General features: G+C 40.8%; 1 protein-coding gene across 6 annotated transcripts in view; it reads right to left on the minus strand.

The window, feature by feature from the left end:
• MYO9B (myosin IXB) overlaps window positions 1-21,671 on the minus strand; it is a 597,798-nt gene that overhangs the window by 277,106 nt on the left and 299,021 nt on the right. The gene's annotated exons all lie outside the window — the stretch shown is intronic.

The raw sequence follows: 21,671 nt of genomic DNA on the forward strand, positions 1-21,671 counted from the left end.
TGCATTGGATCCAGGAGAAATGTCCCTTTTATGAGCCGGAGAATTGTCTTGAGCTGGGGCACAGAGTTCTGTGGCCAAATCATCCGGTGTGTTAACGATTGAGGGATATGAGGCACTCTGCATCTGTTGGAAATGTGAGTAGGGGTGCGGTTTCCTATAGTTTATCGGGGCAGCATGTTCTCAGCATTGCTGAGCTGTTTTATCATGCTCAGTCACACCCTGTGGTGGTAACGTATTTTCGCTTGGTGATGGTGCGCCGCTCATGTATAGAAAGAGGGTCTCACTGTCCGGGTTTCCATTCCAACATCCAGGTTCTGAGGCTGTCTCATGCTCGGTCTGGAACTTGGTGTTAGGGTAGAAGCTACACATTTCACCATCGGCTACATGTTCTCTCAGACACATCCTCACCATGTTCCATGTAGTGTCCGATACCTGCGGGGAACTTATTTTGGACTTAGGAGAACAAATATTACCCCACTCTTTTGTTAAGTGGTCAGATAGGCATTTAAGCTGATCTTCAAGTAATCTGGCAATAGCCACTAGAACCATGGTTTCCTCAGGGTCAATTCTGAAATATATAGCTGTAGCGAGCCGCGCAACTGTGGTGCGGCCATTTGTGAGGACAAAAGAGGCTTCAGATATAGGGGAAGGCCTCAAAATGTAAAGTCATGTACTGAGGGCTGGGGAGCCACACTGCAATCCAAAACCCTATCTTGGGTCAGAGAGTCTTCAGTTAAGCCTCTCCACCTTATTAGATATATTTAAATCAAGTTTTCAGCCCAAATTGAAGAAAAGGTTGTGAAGGTCTCAGGAGCTGAAGCTCAGTGCGACCAGTAAGATGGCCGCTGCCCGGAAGCCTCATCGGGTGTCTATAATTTTAAAACTCATCCAGTGATTTGGTATCAATCATCAATTAAACAGAGTACAAGTTTTACACTCTTTACAATACATTTTATCAAAACCAAAAATATTGCCTAAAAAATTTCTGTGAATGCACAAAAATCAGCTGTTTATTCTCACTAACCTCATGTTACTTTCACAAATTTACTCTATAGTCACTACAGATTCAGGTAGGACCAGTTTCCACAAAGGTCCCACCCGAATCAGGAGAGGACTTAGATACTATTGACCATTGTTAATTACTATCTAGGGAACTTAAACTTTTTCATACTGCCAGTTGATGAACACAAAAGTACGGATTAGAGAACTAGAGATATTGGATACTTTATAAAATGATATCCCTTTGTCACGGCATTTATCTAATCATGCACTTCTTTTACAAACACTAATGCTTTTAAAGGGACATTAAAAAAACATAATTTATGCTTACCAGATAAATTCCTTTCCTTCCTGGCAGGGAGAGTCCACGACTTAATTCCTTACTGTTGGGAAATACAACATCTGGCCACCAGGAGGCGGCAAAGACACCCCAGCCAAAAGCTTAAATATCCCTCCCACTTCACCTATCCTCCAGTCATTCTGCAGAGGGAACAAGGAAAAGTAGGAGAAACATCAGGGTATTAAAGTGCCAGAAGAAATATAAAAAGGGAGCCGCCCATCAAAACAAATTACGGACGGCGTCGTGGACTCTCCCTGCCAGGAAAGGAATTTATCTGGTAAGCATAAGTTATGTTTTTCTTCCCTAAGGCAGGGGGAGTCCACAATTTCATTCCTTACTGTTGGGAAAACTATACCCAAGCTCCAGAAGACACTAAATGAATACCTGGAGGGAACAGAAAAAAGAGGTGGACCCTATTCTGAGGGCACCACAGCCTGCAAAGCTTTTCTCCAGAAAGCTGCTTCAGCCGAAGCAAACACATCAAACTTGTAAAATTTAGAAAAAGTATGTATGGAGGACCAGGTAGCCGCCTTACAAATCTGATCCATTGAGGCTTCGTTATTAAAAGCTGCGCTGAGCCTGCTGCAAAACTCTAAGAACAAGATTGAGGCTCCAAGGCAGAGCCCCAGATCTAAACACAGGTCTGATCCTAGTCAGAATATAGGAACAGATACAAGGTATACAGAAATTGTAAGATGATAAAAACAATACAATACAGAAATGAACTAAGAACTAATACTCTCCTTAATTTAAAACCGCTGCCTTCTTTCAGTTTCTCCCCAGGGACTGTGAAAGATACAAAGTTTCAAAGGTAGATAGCTTCCAATTTTCTGGTGGCAAAAGGAAACAGACTTGATGTGTATATAAACACCAATCAATAAGGGTGCAGTATACTCACTCCGTAAGATGTATGATGTCTGCTCATCTATAGATGACCTCACTGTCAGCTGGAAACCAAGGGTAGAGACTCCAATAATACCAATCCAAATTGCTCACCAGCAGCAGGATCACGGTCCCTCCTTGGAAGGATAAGGAGCACACAAACTTTCAAAGCATTTTCCACTCAAATCTCAGCGTTTTCACTTCTCTGCTGCTTCACTTCTCACTTCTCAGCATGCAAAGTTGTAAGGGTCTGAGGTGGAATCTGGCACTATGAGTCTGATTACCTCCATACACTGAGCCACTGAGGGTCTCGAGGAGGCCAGGAGGGCAAGACATGCAGAAGTTAGCTTGCAACGTCTCTGATCTGTGAGGAATATTCACATGGATATGGAGTCTATTATTGTTCCCAGGAAATTCATCCTTGTACTTGGAGTGAGAGAACTCTTTTCCAAGTTTATCTTCCATCTATGTGATCGAAGAAGATTGAGAAGGGACACCGAATGTGTTTTCCCTAGACGAAACGATAGTGCCTGTACCAAGATATCGTCCAGGTAAATTGCTACTGCAATACCTTGCTAGAAGAGCCCCCAGAACCTTCGAAAATATCCATGGAGCAGTAGCTAGGTCAAACGGAAGAGCTATGAACTGGAAGTGATGGTCCAGAAAAGTAAACCTCAGGAACTGAAAATATTCTCTGTGTATCGGGACGTGAAGGTATGCATCCTTCAGGTCTATTATGGACATAAATTGTCCTTTCCTAACCAGAGGTATACATACCTCCCAACATTTCAAAATTCAAAAGAGGGAGGGACGGACGGGGCGAGACGGGACAACCCCCCCCCCCCGGCAAAAATATTGAAATGTGGTGGGCGGGGCTTAAAAAAATCATAAGACCAAAGTAAATAAAATAAAATTCTAAATAAAGTCATATTTTAATACACTTAGGCAGCAAATCAAACACAAGCTCAAACCACTGGTATGGCTATGTGAGCTATGTATTTAATTAGCCTTTGCAAAGACATTGCTAAATATTATCTTAATTGGACATTTAATAATAAATTCTTTAAAACTGCTCTCTGCATTCCCCATTAATATTCTAGATTCTGGCCTTTAAAGTCAGCACAGTAGCACACTACATAGCATACACTTACACATGCAGATAAACACACACTACATAGCATACACTTATACATGCAGATACACACACACTACATAGCATACACATATACATGCAGCATACACTTATACATGCAGATACACAGACACTACATAGTATACACTTATACATGCAGACACACACACACACTACATAGCATACACTTATACATGCAGACACACACACACACATTACATAGCATACACTTATACATGCAGCATACACTTATACATGCAGCATACACATACACACTACATAGCTTACATTTATACATGCAGATACACACACACTACATAGCATACATTTATACATGCAGACACACACACACTACATAGCATACATTTATACATGCAGACACACACACTACATTGCATACATTTATACATGCAGACACACACACACTACATAGCATACACTTATACATGCAGACACATACACACTACATAGCTTACACTTATACATGCAGATACACATACACACTACATAGCTTACATTTATACATGCAGACACACACACACTACATAGCTTACACTTATACATGCAGATACACATACACACTACATAGCTTACACTTATACATGCAGATACACATACACACTACATAGCTTACACTTATACATGCAGATACACATACACACTACATAGCTTACATTTATACATGCAGATACACACACACACTACATAGCTTACATTTATACATGCAAACACACACACTACATAGCATAAACTTATATGCTATGGCAAGCACATTAGCTGGCAGTCTGTGGCTGCCACTGTTCATTACCCTGGTATTAGCACTGCTCATTGTATAAAACTGAAGGCATGCTAGTATTATCACCAGGGGTTAGACATCATCACTACCAGAGGTAGGTTAGAGAGGTCACCATTACCCGTGGTCAGAGTGTATACAGCCTTCTTACTCCTGCTTAACCCACACACCATTCTTTTTCCACAGGGAATCTAACAGGTATCTAACCCTGTGAGAGCAAAGCCAGCTGCTTCTGAGTATGGGCCCAATAGAATAAAAACTTTTTTTTTTTTAAATGCCTGGGGCAAATCAGGACAGATGGCTAGCAACCCGGGACAGACCCCTAAAATCGGGACTGTCCCGCGAAAATCGGGACAGTTGAGGGGTATGCGTATAGTCTTCATCTTGAAAGAGGTAACACTCAGAAACTTGTTTAGGCAATTTAGGTCCAGAATTGGACGAAAAGTTTCCTCCTTCTATGGAACCATGAAAATGTTTGAATAAAACCCCAAACCTCTTTCTGCTGTAGGTACCGGGACAATTACTCCTAGAGAGAAGAGATTCCGTACGCAACCTAAGAAGGCAGCCCTCTTTTCGGGGCCGCCCCTTCAATGCCGATTTCAGCAGGCTTCTAAGTCTGTTTGGACTTATTCCAGGACTGAGCCGGCTTTCATGTACTCTTGGGCTGCTCGGATTTGAATGATTGCTGTCGTTGTGATTTGTCAGAACGAAAGGAATGAAAACTAAACAATTGCCGTCCTTAAGCCTATTTTTCTTATCCTGCGGTAGGAAGGCACATTTCCCTCCAGTAACTGTAGAAATAATGGAATCCAGCCCTGGACCGAATAAAATCTTCCCCTTGAAAGGAAGAGAAAGGAGTCTGGATTTAGAAGTCATATCCACAGACCAAGACTTCAACCAGAGAGCCCGGCGGGCTAGGACCACAAAGCCAGAAGCCTTTGCCATTTATGCGAATAATCTGCATATTCGCGTCACAGATTAAGGAGTTAGCAATTCGCAGAGCCTTAATTCTCTCCTGAATATCCTCGAGGGGAGTCTTCACCTCAATGAGCTCTGACACAGTGTCGGCACCAGTAGGTAGCTGCTCCAGCAACCGTGGCTACAACTGCCACCGGTTGAAATAAAAACCCTGCATGTTGAAACATCTTCCTCAGAAAGGTTTCCATTTTCTTATCCATTGGCTCTCTAAAAAAGGAACTATCCTCCAGGGGTATAGCAGTACGCTTTAGCCAGCATAGAAAACATAATTTATGCTTACCTGATAAATTTATTTCTCTTGTAGTGTGTTCAGTCCACGGGTCATCCATTACTTATGGGATATATTCTCCTTCCCAACAGGAAGTTGCAAGAGGATCACCCAAGCAGAGCTGCTATATAGCTCCTCCCCTCACATGTCATATCCAGTCATTCGACCGAAACAAGACGAGAAAGGAGAAAACTATAGGGTGCAGTGGTGACTGGAGTTATAATTTAAAAATTTAGAACCTGCTTCAAAAAAGACAGGGCGGGCCGTGGACTGAACACACTACAAGAGAAATAAATTTATCAGGTAAGCATAAATTATGTTTTCTCTTGTTGAGTGTGTTCAGTCCACGGGTCATCCATTACTTATGGGATACCAATACCAAAGCTAAAGTACACGGATGATGGGAGGGACAAGGCAGGGACTTTAAACAGAAGGAACCACTGCCTGTAGAACCTTTCTCCCAAAAACAGCTTCCGAAGAAGCAAAAGTATCAAATTTGGAAAATTTGGAAAAAGTATGAAGTGAAGACCAAGTTGCAGCCTTGCAAATCTGTTCAACAGAGGCCTCATTCTTAAAGGCCCAAGTGGAAGCCACAGCTCTAGTGGAATGAGCTGTAATTCGTTCAGGAGGCTGCTGTCCAGCAGTCTCATAGGCTAAACGTATTATGCTACAAAGCCAAAAAGAGAGAGAGGTAGCCGAAGCCTTTTGACCTCTCCTCTGTCCAGAGTAAACGACAAACAGAGAAGAAGTTTGTCGAAAATCTTTAGTTGCCTGTAAGTAGAACTTCAGGGCACGGACCACGTCTAGATTATGCAAAAGACGTTCCTTCTTTGAAGAAGGATTAGGACATAAAGATGGAACAACAATTTCTTGATTGATATTCCTGTTAGAAACTACCTTAGGTAAAAACCCAGGTTTAGTACGCAGGACTACCTTGTCTGAATGAAAGATCAGATAAGGGGAATCACAATGTAAGGCAGATAACTCAGAGACTCTCCGAGCCGAGGAAATAGCCATCAAAAACAGAACTTTCCAAGATAAAAGTTTAATATCAATGGAATGAAGGGGTTCAAACGGAACACCCTGAAGAACTTTAAGAACCAAGTTTAAGCTCCAAGGAGGAGCAACCGTTTAAAACACAGGCTTAATTCTAGCCAAAGCCTGACAAAAGGCCTGGACGTCTGGATTCTCTGCCAGACGCTTGTGAAAAAGAATAGACAGAGCAGAAATCTGTCCCTTTAGTGAACTAGCGGATAAGCCCTTTTCTAAACCCTCTTGTAGAAAGGACAATATCCTAGGAATCCTAACCTTACTCCATGAGTAACCCTTGGATTCACACCAATATAAATATTTACGCCATATCTTATGGTAAATTTTTCTGGTAACAGGTTTCCGAGCCTGTATTAATGTATCAATAACCAAATCCGAAAACCCACGCTTTGATAGAATCAAGCGTTCAATTTCCAAGCAGTCAGCCTCAGAGAAATTAGGTTTGGATGGTTGAAAGGACCCTGAATTAGAAGGTCCTGCCTCAGGGGTAGAGACCATGGTGGAGAGGACGACATGTCCACTAGGTCTGCATACCAGGTCCTGCGTGGCCACGCAGGCGCTATCAGAATCACCGATGCTCTCTCCTGTTTGATCCTGGCAATCAGTCGAGGTAGCAACGGAAAAGGTGGAAACACATAAGCTATGTTGAAAACCCAAGGGGCTGCTAGTGCATCTACCAGCACCGCTCCTGGGTCCCTGGACCTGGATCCGTAACAAGGAAGCTTGGCGTTCTGGCGAGATGCCATGAGACCCAGATCCGGTTTGCCCCAACGACGAATCAGTTGAGCAAATACCTCCGGGTGAAGTTCCCACTCCCCCGGATGAAAAGTCTGGCGACGTAGAAAATCCGCCTCCCAGTTCTCCACACCTGGGATGTAGATCGCTGACAGGTGGCAAGAGTGAGACTCTGCCCAGCGAATTATCTTCGAGACTTCCACCATCGCTAGGGAACTCCTGGTTCCCCCTTGATGATTGATGTAAGCCACAGTCGTGATGTTGTCCGACTGAAATCTGATGAACCTCAGTGTTGCTAACTGAGGCCAAGCTAGAAGAGCATTGAATATTGCTCTTAATTCTAGAATGTTTATTGGGAGGAGTTTCTCCTCCTGAGTCCACGATCCCTGAGCCTTCAGGGAGTTCCAGACTGCACCCCAACCTAGAAGGCTGGCAACTGTTGTTACAATTGTCCAATCTGGTCTGCGAAAGGTCATCCCCTTGGACAGGTGGGGCCGAGAAAGCCACCATAGAAGAGAATCTCTGGTCTCTTGATCCAGATTTAGTAGAGGGGACAAATCTGAGTAATCCCCATTCCACTGACTTAGCATGCACAATTGCAGCGGTCTGAGATGCAGGCGTGCAAATGGTACTATGTCCATTGCCGCTACCATTAAGCCGATTACTTCCATGCACTGAGCTACTGACGGGTGTGGAATGGAATGAAGGGCACGGCAAGCATTTAGAAGTTTTGATAACCTGGACTCCGTCAGGTAAATCTTCATTTCTACCGAATCTATAAGAGTCCCTAGAAAAGGAACCCTTGTGAGTGGTAACAGAGAATTTTTTTCCACGTTCACTTTCCACCCATGCGACCTCAGAAATGCTAGAACTATCTCTGTATGAGACTTTGCATTTTGAAAACTTGACGCTTGTATCAGAATGTCGTCTAGGTACGGAGCCACCGCTATGCCTCGTGGTCTTAGTACCGCCAGAAGTGAGCCCAGAACCTTTGTAAAAATTCTCGGGGCCGTAGCTAACCCGAAGGGAAGAGCTACAAACTGGTAATGCCTGTCTAGAAAGGCAAACCTTAGGTACCGATAATGATGTTTGTGAATCGGTATGTGAAGGTAGGCATCCTTTAAGTCCACTGTGGTCATATATTGACCCTCTTGGATCATGGGTAGGATGGTCCGAATGGTTTCCATCTTGAACGATGGAACCCTTAGGAATTTGTTTAAGATTTTTAAGTCTAAGATTGGTCTGAAGGTTCCCTCTTTTTTGGGAACCACAAACAGATTTGAGTAAAACCCTTGCTCTTGTTCCGTTCGCGGAACTGGGTGGATCACTCCCATCACTAAGAGGTCTTGTACACATTGTAGAAATGCCTCTTTCTTTACTAGGTTTGTTGATAACCTTGACAGATGAAACCTCCCTTGTGGAGGAGAAGTTTTGAAATCCAGAAGGTATCCCTGAGATATAATCTCCAACGTCCAGGGATCCTGTACATCCCTTGCCCAAGCCTGGGCGAAGAGAGAAAGTCTGCCTCCCACTAGATCCGTCTCCGGAAAGGGGGCCCTGTCTTCATGCTGTCTTAGGGGAGGGAGTAGGCTTTCTGGCCTGCTTGCCCTTGTTCCATGACTGGTTGCCTTTCCAACCCTGTCTGTAACGAGCAGTAGTTCCTTCCTGTTTTGGAGCGGAGGAAGCTGATGCTGCTCCTGCCTTGAAATTACGAAAGGCACGAAAATTAGACTGTTTGGCCTTTGATTTGGCCCTGTCCTGAGGAAGGGTGTGGCCCTTACCTCCAGTAATGTCAGCAATAATTTTCTTCAAGCCGGGCCCGAATAAGGTCTGCCCTTTGAAAGGAATGTTCAGTAGTTTAGACTTAGAAGTTACATCTGCTGACCAGGATTTAAGCCATAGCGCTCTGCGCGCCTGTATGGCGAATCCGGAATTCTTAGCCGTAAGTTTGGTTAAATGCACTACGGCATCCGAAACAAACGCATTAGCCAGCTTAAGTGTTCTAAGCTTGCTCAAAGTCTCATCCAATGGTGCTGTGCGAATCGCCTCTTCCAGAGACTCAAACCAGAATGCCGCTGCAGCAGTGACAGGCGCAATGCATGCAAGAGGCTGTAATGTAAAACCTTGTTGAACAAACATTTTCTTAAGGTAACCCTCTAATTTTTTATCCATTGGATCTGAGAAAGCACAGCTATCCTCCACCGGGATAGTGGTACGCTTGGCTAAAGTAGAAACTGCTCCCTCCACCTTAGGGACCGTCTGCCATAAGTCTTGTGTGGTGGTGTCTATAGGGAACATTTTTCTAAATATCGGAGGAGGGGAAAAAGGCACACCGGGTCTATCCCACTCCTTGCTAATAATCTCTGTAAGCCTTTGTGGTATAGGAAAAGCGTCAGTATACACCGGTACCGCATAGTATTTATCCAGCCTACATAATTTCTCTGGGATTGCCACCGTGTCACAATCATTCAGAGCCGCTAACACCTCCCCTAGCAACACGCGGAGGTTCTCAAGCTTAAATTTAAAATTTGAAAATTTCTGAATCCGGTCTCCCCGAATCAGAACCGTCACCCACAGAATGAAGCTCTCCGTCCTCATGTTCTGCAATTTGTGACGCAGTATCAGACATGGCTCTCGTGTCATCGGCGCGCTCTGTCCTTAACCCAGAGCAATCGCGCTTGCCTCTTAATTCGGGCATATTGTATAATACTTCTTTCATAACATTAGCCATATCATGTAAAGTGATTTGTAAGGGCCTTGATGTACTTGGCGCCTCAATCTCACGCACCTCCCGAGCGGGAGACGAAGGTACTGACACGTGAGGAGAGTTAGACGGCATAACTTCCCCCTCGTTGTCTGGTGAAAATTTTTTTATTGGTAAAGACTGACTTTTATTTAAAGTAATATCAATACAATTGGTACACATATTTCTATTGGGCTCCACATCGGCTTTTAAACATAATGAACAAGCAGATTCCTCTGTATCAGACATGTTTAATCAGACTAGCAATGAAGCTATCAAGCTTGGAAATCACTTTCAATAAGTTTACAAGCAATACAAAAAAAACGCTGCACCGCTTTTCAAAAACACAGTTGAATAACAATGAACTAATTCAGTTATAGTCAACAATTTTTAACAGTAAATGTATTAATTAGCAGAGGATTGCACCCATTAGCAAAAGGATGATTAACCCCTCAATACCCAAAAACGGATAATCAAATTAAGATTTAACGTTTTTATCACAGTCAAACACACTGTCACAGGTCTGCTGTGACTGATTACCTCCCTCAAAAACGAATTTTGAAGACCCCTGAGCTCTCTAGAGACGTCCTGGATCAAGGAGGAAGAAGCAGGAAGACTGTGCTAGAATTTTAACTGCGCAACAAGGCGCTAAAAAAGGCCCCTCCCACTCATATTACAACAGTGGGAGACCTGATATAACGGTTTCTATGCAGAAAAATACGTTAGCCATGTGGAAAAAAATCATGCCCAAAAAGATTTATCACCAAAGTACCTCACAAAACGAATAACATGCCAGTAAACGTTTTAAAAACAAACTTTTTCAATGTCATGCAAAGTTATCACTAAGCCTGCTACCAGTCGCTTCTACTGCAGATAAAGGCTTAAGCATTATTTCAGTATTAACAGTATTTTCTCAGTCAAATTCTAGTCCCTAGAAAATAACTCAACTGCGCATACATTTATCAGCCTGATACCAGTCGCTACTACTGCATTTAAGGCTGTACTTACATCATACGGGTAACAGCAGTGTTTTCTTAGTCAATTCCATTCCCAGAAAATATTGTACTGCACATACCTCATTTGCGGGGGACCCCGCATGCTATTCCCATGTTCTGAAGTTACCCCACTCCTCAGAATGTCGAGAACAGCCAGTGGATCTTAGTTACGTCTGCTAAGATCATAAAAAACGCAGGCAGATTCTTCTTCCAAATACTGCCTGAGATAGAAAAACAGCACACTCCGGTGCCATTTAAAATAACAAACTTTTGATTGAAGAATAGTTAAGTAAAAAACTCCAGCTCCTCTCGCGACCTCCTTTGTTGAGGGTTGCAAGAGAATGACTGGATATGACATGTGAGGGGAGGAGCTATATAGCAGCTCTGCTTGGGTGATCCTCTTGCAACTTCCTGTTGGGAAGGAGAATATATCCCATAAGTAATGGATGACCCGTGGACTGAACACACTTAACAAGAGAAATAGCACCATCCACCTTAGGGATGGAGCCCCATAAGTCTAATTGAGAGTCAGGGACCGGGAATAATTTTTTAAAAGTAGACAAGGGGGAAAAAGAAGTTCCTATTCTTTCCCATGTTCGCCATCTTAACTGGCACAGGAAAAGTCAGAGGGACCTTCCTGTCATCATAAACCCCGTCTAATTTAGGGATCTTAGGTTCCTCAGGAAGAGTAGCCTCTAGAACCTCTGGCGTAGACAGAACCTCCTTTAATAAAAAAACGCAGATGCTCAATTTTAAATCTGAAGGAGGGTTCCTCCGCTGAAGGAGGTTTAGAAACTGAAGTTTCCGACTCAGAAAGTTCACCCTCTGAAGCTAGAGGTTAACTCATCCTCGGATAGCTGGGACATAGTAGCTAAATCCAACAAATATTTAGATTACTAAGTCAGGAGAACTATGTTTAACATTTTTCTTGTGTTTGTTAGAGCGAGGTAAGCCACTAAGGGCTGCAGACACCGCAGATTGTAACTGCGCTGTAAAGTCCACAGGAAAAAAGTCCCCTACAGATGGAGGATTAGTTGAGCCGCGGGGAAGTGCATGTGGAGCAGTTAGGGTAGAAAGGGTAATTATCTCTCGGGACCCAGATTCCTGAGAGGTAGACGACTCAGAGGGGCTAATATCGCTATGAGTATTAGCAGGCATGTCTCCCTTCTAAGAACAGTGCTTAGGCAAATGGAACAAAATTGAGCAGGCGGGCAAACCATGGCCTCCTCACAATATAAACAGGAATTATTAATTAGTACAGAAGGAGCAGAACCTTCCAATGTAAAATCAGAGTCCTCCATAGCTAGGATATATTCACAGAAGGACAGAAAAAAAGTAAAATACTTTATTAAAAAAACGGCACCTTTATAATCCTAATGGCTGGGGCACTCACCACCTCCTAGACCCAGACAGCTAACAGAGAAAACGCTCTCCTAGGAGCGATGTTCCCAGCAAGATCGTAAGAAAAACGGAAAGACCGCACCTGGTCATGTAGTGCCTAGGACAGGACTTGCACTGCTATGAAAAAGGCGCCAAGCTATTATGAGCTGCGCAACACACAAAAAACTTAAGTGAAACCTGTTTGTTCCAAGCCAAAAGCACACAGTCTATGAGCCCAAAAAAACTCTCACATAAAAGTAGTTATAAATAACCCCTTGCTGTTCAGATAATCTCCCTAAAGGAGATATTAACCCATGATCCTATAGAGGCATAAAGGAGCCACACTGTGACCCTGTATAGCAATGTATATAAAAAAATTATCTTACCTCCAGGACCAAGCTGTGGAACAGGCAAAGCCTCTCAAGTGTGACAGTCTTGCAGCGACGCTTCTGACATGGACTTGAGTGTGTAACAGCAAGCAGTGAAACTCGTCAACACTGATTGCCCGGGAGCTGTTAGTCGGCAGTCTGGATGGGTTCACAGAAAAACTTTCCCTGCATCTCCAGACTCTAACTCATCAATACTCTCACTGAGAGGTTGACATGACTACTTAAAACTCCAGACCTTTCTTTGAAGGGAACATACCCATTACAGTACTATCTAAATCTTCTGACACTTCTCTGCCATCTCCTATAGTGACGAAAAGCAAAGAATGACTGGGGGATAGGGGGAAGTGGGAGGGATATTTAAGCCTTTGGCTGGGGTGTCTTTGCCTCCTCCTGGTGGCCAGGTGTTGTATTTCCCAACAGTAAGTAATGACGTTGTGGACTCTCCCTGCCTTATGGAAGGAAAAGCACATTACCAGTTACACATTATACATTGTGCTAACTTGATGACAGTATTAAAGGGACAGGAAACCCCAAAATTTCCTTTCATGATTTTAAACAACTTTCCAATGTACTTCTATTATCAAATATGATTTATTATCTTGTTATCCTTTGCTGAAGAAGCAGCATTGCACTACACGCAGCAAGTTGAACACCTCTAGTTAGCCAATCACAAGAGAAAAATGTGTCCAGGACCCAATCAGCAGCTAGCCCCCACTAGTGTAGGATATGGGCGTATTCTTTTTCAACAAGGTATACCAAGAGTACCAAGCACATTTGAAAACAGATGCAAATTTAAGTGTTTTAAAATTACATGATCTATCTGAATCATGCCAGTTTAATTTTGCCTTTCGTATGCCTTTAAGTTTTGCAAATGAAGAGCAGTTCAGGGATGCACCTCTTGAAAAGCCTAGAGGAATTAATGTCCCTGGTTTTCTTTGCTGTGCTCAGTTAGGCACAGATATCAAATTTCTGCTCTGATCAAATCACTAAAATCACAGTGTATAAGTTTACATATTCAAGTAAATTTTTACTATACTTAGAGACATTGTAGTGCAAAATTGCATGATCTGTGGGAACATCTAGTGGCAGCCATCCTACCAGTCACATATTTTGCCGGCTCCTGCAGAGGTTCATAGAATTTGACAAATATTCATTCTTTTGGGTAATGTCCAGATCTCATGCTGCTAGCATTTAATTTCTGACATCAAGTAGAGTGGATTGATACTCTTACAGGGTGGCCACTAAATGGAGATCAGTCTAAGGTGAGGGCATGCACTGAGCTTTTAAGCACAGTTTTCAGTTGCATGGCAACGCATTTGCCATCAGCCTAAACTCTCTCTCCTCGTGAGAGACTATATATGCAAGACAATACCAGTCATGGAGAACTCCCAAACTATTTTTCTACAAGAGTTGACACAGATATTGAAAGAACATTTTCAAAACCTTGAATCAGTGCTCACAGAAGTATGGATTTCGCAGAACGGGGGATATAAGAGGCCGACACCTTTATTAATTGAAGAGAATAAACCTCTCAGCGACTATAGCCTCACTGCTTCTACGGCGACATTTACCTTAGATGCTGAGGAAGATGACAGGGTCCCTCATGGCTACCCTGGTGATGTTCCTGATCACTGCTTTAGAGCTCAGGATTGTGGAGTTATAAAATATAGAATGTAGAGTTATAAAATATAATTATTATAGGAGAAGATAGTATTAGAATAAGAATCATATTAGTCAGAATTTAGTTAGTAACTGGTTAAATCCCTTTAAAAGGCATTACATTAGAACAGTGACATCCACATTCAAAACCGTTGCTAATGTCAATCAAAAACACTATTTAGTGCTAGACAGGAAAAACGTTATTTTAAAATTACTATTAAGTACTGCTATTGAACTGTACATGAGTAAAGTTAAAATATAAATTATCTAAAAGTCAGACATTTATGAAGTCTTATAAGGATGTTAAGATTATATATATATATATATATATATATATATATATATATATATATATATATATATATATATATATATATATGAGAGAGAGAGAAAGAAAGAGAGAAAGAAAGAGAGAAAGAAAGAGAGAAAGAAAGAGAAAGAAAGAGAAAGAAAGAGAGAAAGAGAGAGAGAATGAAAGAGAGAATGAAAGAGAGAAAGAAAGAGAGAAAGAAAGAGAGAAAGAAAGAGAGAATAAATATTACCATTCTGCTCCAACTATGTCAAGGATAACACCGAGTCCCAGCCTATTAGATATCTCAGTCTTGAGGAGACAAGGAAGGGTGCAGCCAGTATGGTGGACTTCTTAACAAGCAGCAATTTAAAGAAACTTCAGGCACTGAGAAGCTTGGATCCATGGAAGCAACACACTGCCAGTATCATGAACACCCCTTACAAGGAGGCGTTATCAAAGACTACTCAATTGTTCTTCTTGGGGCACTTGGCCTAATTTGAAGAATTGGATGAGAGATAGATAACCAAAAGGCTGGTATGGAAAGGATTTATCCTTAGGATGGCAAGATTTTCTCACAAGAACCGATAGGTTCTGACGCATAGGAGTGGGGTGAAGGACTGCTTGTTATCCTATATCTTCTTTATATTTTGTTTCTGGCTGCTAGAAACTCAGAGGGACTTCTACATGAAGACTTATTGACTGAATTCTAATTTTAATTTCTCTGTATGAGTCTTCAATGTCATAATATAGTGAAAAAATGCTATAATGTGTAGTTATATTTAAAACGTTCTAACCATTAAACATTGAGTCTAAGGCTATTTTATATAACCAATGTGTGGGTTTGTTTGAAAAAAATTAATAAACAGCAACTTATTTAACGAATGCTATGATTGGTTCTGATACACAATATAAGCATCATTTGGGGAGAGACTCAATACCGCAATCCAGACACACCTGAGGAAGGAGAAGACCGGAAACACGTTGTGAGGATTGTCTAACCTGGCCAGGCAAGCAGTGTTATTGCCTTTCCACATATTGCTTTTCAGTAGTGATTGTTAAAAGCCAAGTGTTAATAATTGTATACAATTTTTGTGACTTGTTTTTTAAAGAAAAAATATTTTTAATTAAATTGTTAAAGCACAATATCAATCTCAGACTGGCCAATGAGAGATCTTAAGGAGGCACACTCAGTTATACAACCATACAATAGTCCACTATGACCCTCTTCTCATACTCATAATGCGTGCACTGGGATGTACTCTCCAATCCTCGGCTGCTCTTCTTTAAACACAAAGCCAATCCAACTGAAATGATACAAATAGAAAGAAGGCGCCTTCTTGGTGCAGCACAGTTACACTTAAATGTGCATGTAATCGAATAACAATGTACTCACAAGTGTGGAAGCACCCAATTGTGCTTAGTAGCGCATACTGGGATCTCTCAGTGTCCCAGCTCACTGACACCAGGTGTAGAATCAGCGACTCTTTGCATGCCGGAAGGTGATGATTTGAAATGATGTTTGTAGTGACAATTGCAAATTTTAAAAGTTGTTTATTAAAAGTTGCAACACCATAAAAACATATAGGAGTAGAAACACTCTCTCCTTTAACAGAATTACCACGCGTTTCTCAGCCATGCTGGCTGTTTCATCAGGTATATTCTTTTACTAACCAAACACCTTCCTTATAAACACCCTTTACCCAATCAAAAAAGTGACTTTTCCGCCACACCTATTTAACTCTGTAGTACCTCGTTTAGATAATTTGCTTCATACACATTGATGGGAAGTGTCTATTCAAACCACACTTGTGAGTACATTGTTATTCGATTACATGCACATTGAAGTGTAACTGTGCTGAACCAAGAAGGCGCCTTCTCTCTATTTGTATAATTTAAATTGTTCCTTGTCTTTGGCGCTGTTAATATTTGAACAACTTTAAATATCTATACACACTACAGATACAAGCCGATGACTTAGATATGTGTTATCACCCCCATATTTAATGCCCCATCTCTGATGTATCTCAGATTTCTCCCTACTATATAAAGTCAACAGTCTTTAGTCCATAGTTTTATATATATATTATTGTATTCTCTTTTCTATTGTTCCTTATGAAGACAATTATTCTTGTACTACTATGCTAGAGATCTTATTTTAGATAATGGGTGAAAGAGGGGCCCTTTTCTTTTAAGTTTCTCCCCCTCAGTATTTCCCTTTGTGCCACTTTCTGGGAAATTGGCCCAAAAGTGGCCAAAACGTTATTCATTAAGGAAAATACCTGACCATTGTGTTTTACTTTGGATAAGAAATATCAAGGTTCTAACAGTCTTTTCATTCAGGTTTGTTTCATATGAGACACAAGAATGATCTCATTTGTTGAGTTTACCCTCTGTTACAACCATCATTCTTAATTCCCACAAGGTCCAAAAGCAGCCTTGTGTGTTATACAGAAGGCTTCATTTCATTCTAGTCTATAAAATTAAAAATGAGGTTTCTTGCTTTTTATATATATATATATATATATATATATATATATATATATATATATATATATATATATATATATATATATATATATAGCTGTTTAATCGATCTTTGATAGCTTTCATGTTTGTAAAATTTTACTTGTATCTTTAATATTTTATTTTTTTATAAGTAATGGTTTTTATTGAGGTTAAATTTGAGGCATACAAAGCAATGGAAATTGACATCTTGAACAAGAGAATAAAATAAGAAAACAACATTAGTACAATATTCTCAATATCCAGTGGCTAATAAACTAATATAAAAGTGAGACAGCATGTAACCTGTATGCCGTCAATACTGTTGACCTTCTATAATAATCATGGGACTACATGTGGACCCTCTATATGGTATGTGTTGTAGCTGAAGGTGTTCTAACACTAAAGAGACCACTTATGGATCTCTAATAATTTAACCTCAGTTTTAGTATGTAAGAGATACTGTGCAGATAGGCTAAGAATCGTAGCAAACTATGAAAATTTGTGAGATAGTCCAAACAAAAACTATATGTAAATACGTTTAAACATAGGTCTATCAGCTATGCGCATGCATTTGAAAATATAATACATTTCTATAACCACTCACTGTGATAGTTAGTTAGCAGAGGGAGTATTCAACATTACGTGGCCAAAATAGCCCTTTTTCAAGTGCGTGGACGTCAAGGGGTGTCTAGCATTCAACCGAAAAATGTGGGTGTAAGTGATGTAACAGAGCAAGATCACACATAGCAGTAATTAGCTTAGTTAAACATGCCAATGCTAAATTAAAAATCTTCATGTACAAAAAAAAAAAAAAAAAAAAAGGAACTCAATTGATTAAGTGCTGAACCTACCACAGTACATACAGCAATAAATGGGTCTATGGTCACATAAACATTATACACATAAGGAACTGGGAATAAAAACTTGAGTAAATATTCATGCGTTTCATCGTAGATTAAGCTAGATATGTACAAACAGAATAAGTCGTATTATGCGAATAGCACTGATGTAGAGGCTAGTGGTGAGAGGATAAACAATGATTTCCTAAGCTAAAGACAAGCTGTTGGCTCTGTAGTGAATACATCTATCTCAAGCAGGCTGTTACACATCCTAAAAATATAGACTAGGGTTATGCAGTACGGTAATGGAGAGAAAAATGGAATGCAAGGTATAGGAGTCTTTAATAGAGTCTGAGATTTACCCCACTCCAGTTCTTATTAAGAGACAGTAGCTCCTTGATACGCTGGGTTGAGCATCAGATTCCCAGGTGAGTAGCGGCATATCCTTAGAGCAGGAGACTTTGGGAAGCATCAGGGTCACTGTGATACGTTCTTTTTGCAGCCATGTCGCTTCCTGGGGTAGGGATGAATTTGGAACGAGAGGACCCTTATTTGCATAGTCCTTAGACAAAACCTGTGCTGTGTTGCGGATCCGGGAGAATTTTAAAATCTCTTCTGAGACTGACGATCGGTTAGCTCCAGCCTCAATGTAAGAGATCTTGGCGATCCGAGTTACAGCAATACTAGGCTCTCTTCCTACACTTGTTTTGCTAGGCAGCCAGTTGGAATCCAACTTCTCAGGGGTGTCCGTTGACTTCGTGTGCTGTAACTCCCCGCCTCCAACCTCCATAGAGGAAACTTTTTCTACCACAGCTGGGCAGCCACCTGCATCAGTCGTCAAGCCTTTCAGGTCAGAGCCCTAAGTTTCGACCTCTTGTATACAGGCTGACAATATCTTATCTGGTTGGTGCGGAGGAGGGGAAAAGTTTGCCACAAATCTTTCCTCCAGTTTCTGGGCATGCTTCTGTAGCATCGCTTTCAGCTGCATGAGTAGAAAGACTTCCTCCATTGTAAGTGAGTGTTTCTGCATGTAAAAGGCAGCATAGGGGCACTTAACGTTTAACCTCAAGTTGCTGCACTAATCTACTCCTCTTAGATAAAGAGCTGCGCACTCAGGCACAGTTCGTTTGGGGATGATGTTAAGGCTTCAGGTATAGGCCTCAAAAGATATAGTCCGGTATTGAGGGCTATTACGCCTCGCAATCCAAAACCCTATATATCTCAGTTTAGGATGCCAACAGCTAAGCTTCTTCACTATTTTGAGAAGAATATATCTACTTCTGGTTCCCAGAATTAGTGCATTTTTAAAGAGAGCTGAAGCTCAGTGCGACCACTAAGATGGCCGCCACCCGGAAGTCCCCCCTTTAATATTTTATTTGTATACTACAAATTAAACCTCACATTAAAAAAAATGCATACACTAAGTAGTTGAGTATGCAATTTTAGCACTACTGACTGTTCAAGTCTGTGCGTTTAACACACTGCAAAGTACTGCTGGGAACAGGCAGACATGGCTAGTAAATCAACAGCCAACATCTCACAACCCTGCCAATCATCATCATCCATGCCTGTTTAGGAACAGATGTTGTCTGTGACTTCCCTTTTGAAGGAGTTAAACACAGACTTGCAGGACTAGTAGTGATAAAATGATATACATGTCAACTTTTCAGTACAATGCAAAGTATGTCAGAAGCCCTCTAGTCTGCCGAGGGGAAGAACAACATTTTTTTAGTAATATAAATTAGGGCTGCAACTAACTATTTTTTTCATAATCGATTAATCAAATGTTTTTTTTATTAATCTAATAAATAAATAAAAAGAAGTGGAACTATAAGGAGGTAGAATATAACTGTTTATAACATTCTGTTATTCACCCCTCCAGAAACTTTGCATTGAAATTCAAAAAAGTCAACAGGTCCACATGCTAAGGCTGGCTCTCTTTTTGCAAGCTAATTTGACTGCAGCAGAGAAGAGGTGCTCAGATGGTGTTGAGGTGCCTGGGATGCATAAGTAGGATTTTGCCAATTTCGCCAAACTAGGATATTTATCTTTGTTATCTCTCCACCAATGCAAATGGTTTTCTTCCTTGGCAAGGGGCCGCTCAACAAGTCCATACTTCAATTCTAAACTCGGCTGTTTAAGTCCACTTCAGGTTGCCCCTCTTTATTCTCTTCCTCATTGCTATCTCCTAGCTGTTCTAACTGGTCCCCAGCACTCCATGGGATTTATTTCTATCACGGGGTGACCGTGAGAAAAAAAAACTGAAAATCGTGTGTCACATGGCCAGACCATGTGGCTTGGCAGATATGCGATTTAACACAAACCATTCAAATGATGACTCCTATTTTTTCTGGGTAACACAGGTTATCTAATCCACATAAGCCAGGAGTAGTTTTAAGATGAAAAAGAAACTTATACTGTCCTTAAAAAGTGAAAAGTAAATGTCTGTAGATGTCCTTTAAGCTAAGGACATAACCCTAAAACACAAGATCATTTGCGGGAGTTGATCAGAGTGAAGCAGCTGGTACCATGTGAAAACCAACTAACCGAATGTGGATTAGTTGACAACTATTTTCATAATCGATTATTATCAATTAGTTGTTGCAGCTCTAATATAACTTTCAATATTCATTTAAATATTGAGAGCTTAAGTTTTGATTCTAATGCCCCTTTAAAGGTCTAGTAACCCCCATATAATTAATTACAAGATAATTCTGTTACCGAGCTATAGAACATAAATGGTTAAGTCTAGACATTGTATTCAATAGCCAAACTCTACATATACATGCATATGCAAACACACTCACTTTATACAGAGAAAAGCTTTTTACACATAGCAATACATTAGAACCCTATAGTCTACTCATAAATTCACATACTACTATATTTTGCTGTACACAAAAGCACTTTTTTTCTTAAAGGGACAGTATACACTTATTTTCATATAACTGCATGTAATACACATTACTATTAAGAAGAATATGCACAGATACAGATAAAAAACTCCCAATTTAACACTGTTGATGTGGTTATGCTGGAACACCCACTGAAATGGGCTGAGATAGCAGGAAAAACAGACACTAACCCCCCTCCCCTTCTTATGAAAAGACTGATTAGACAAACAGGCATCTGAAGACATCAGTCTACATCTATAACTTTGGGGCTTGGTTAGGAGTCTGATAATCAGCACAATGTTATTTAATAATAAGCAAAACTTAACATTGTTACAAAAACACCCCACAGATGGGCTATATAAATGGGTCATCTACAAAGCATTTATGCAAAGAAAAATCTAGTGTACAATGTCCCTTTAAGTGGAGTGAAACCAATGGTGTATGAAAATAAATATTTGTAGGTTTAAAAATGAGATGCCAATAAATTAAGAATAAGAATCAGTATTGAATTACATTTAAAAAGCCTTCATCCATAGAGACAAAGAAAACCAGAGACCCATAATTAAATGTGATTGTCAAAAGGTACGAAATTCATGCAGTGTTTTAGTGTTAATAAATCCTGCTGCATGCTACTTACCTGCCCCAGAGGAGAGAGTTTAAGAAAAACAAGAACTGTGTGGTGGCAGTTTGAATACCTACACTACACACCTTGTAGCAGCAGTAGAACATCTAGATTTATAGTCTTCAAATCAAACGTTATAGCGGATATTTATTTCATAAAGATTACTGAGCAACAAT

Source organism: Bombina bombina, chromosome 2 (genome assembly GCF_027579735.1).
Source record: "Bombina bombina isolate aBomBom1 chromosome 2, aBomBom1.pri, whole genome shotgun sequence".
In the NCBI taxonomy this organism is placed as follows: Eukaryota; Metazoa; Chordata; class Amphibia; order Anura; family Bombinatoridae; genus Bombina; species Bombina bombina.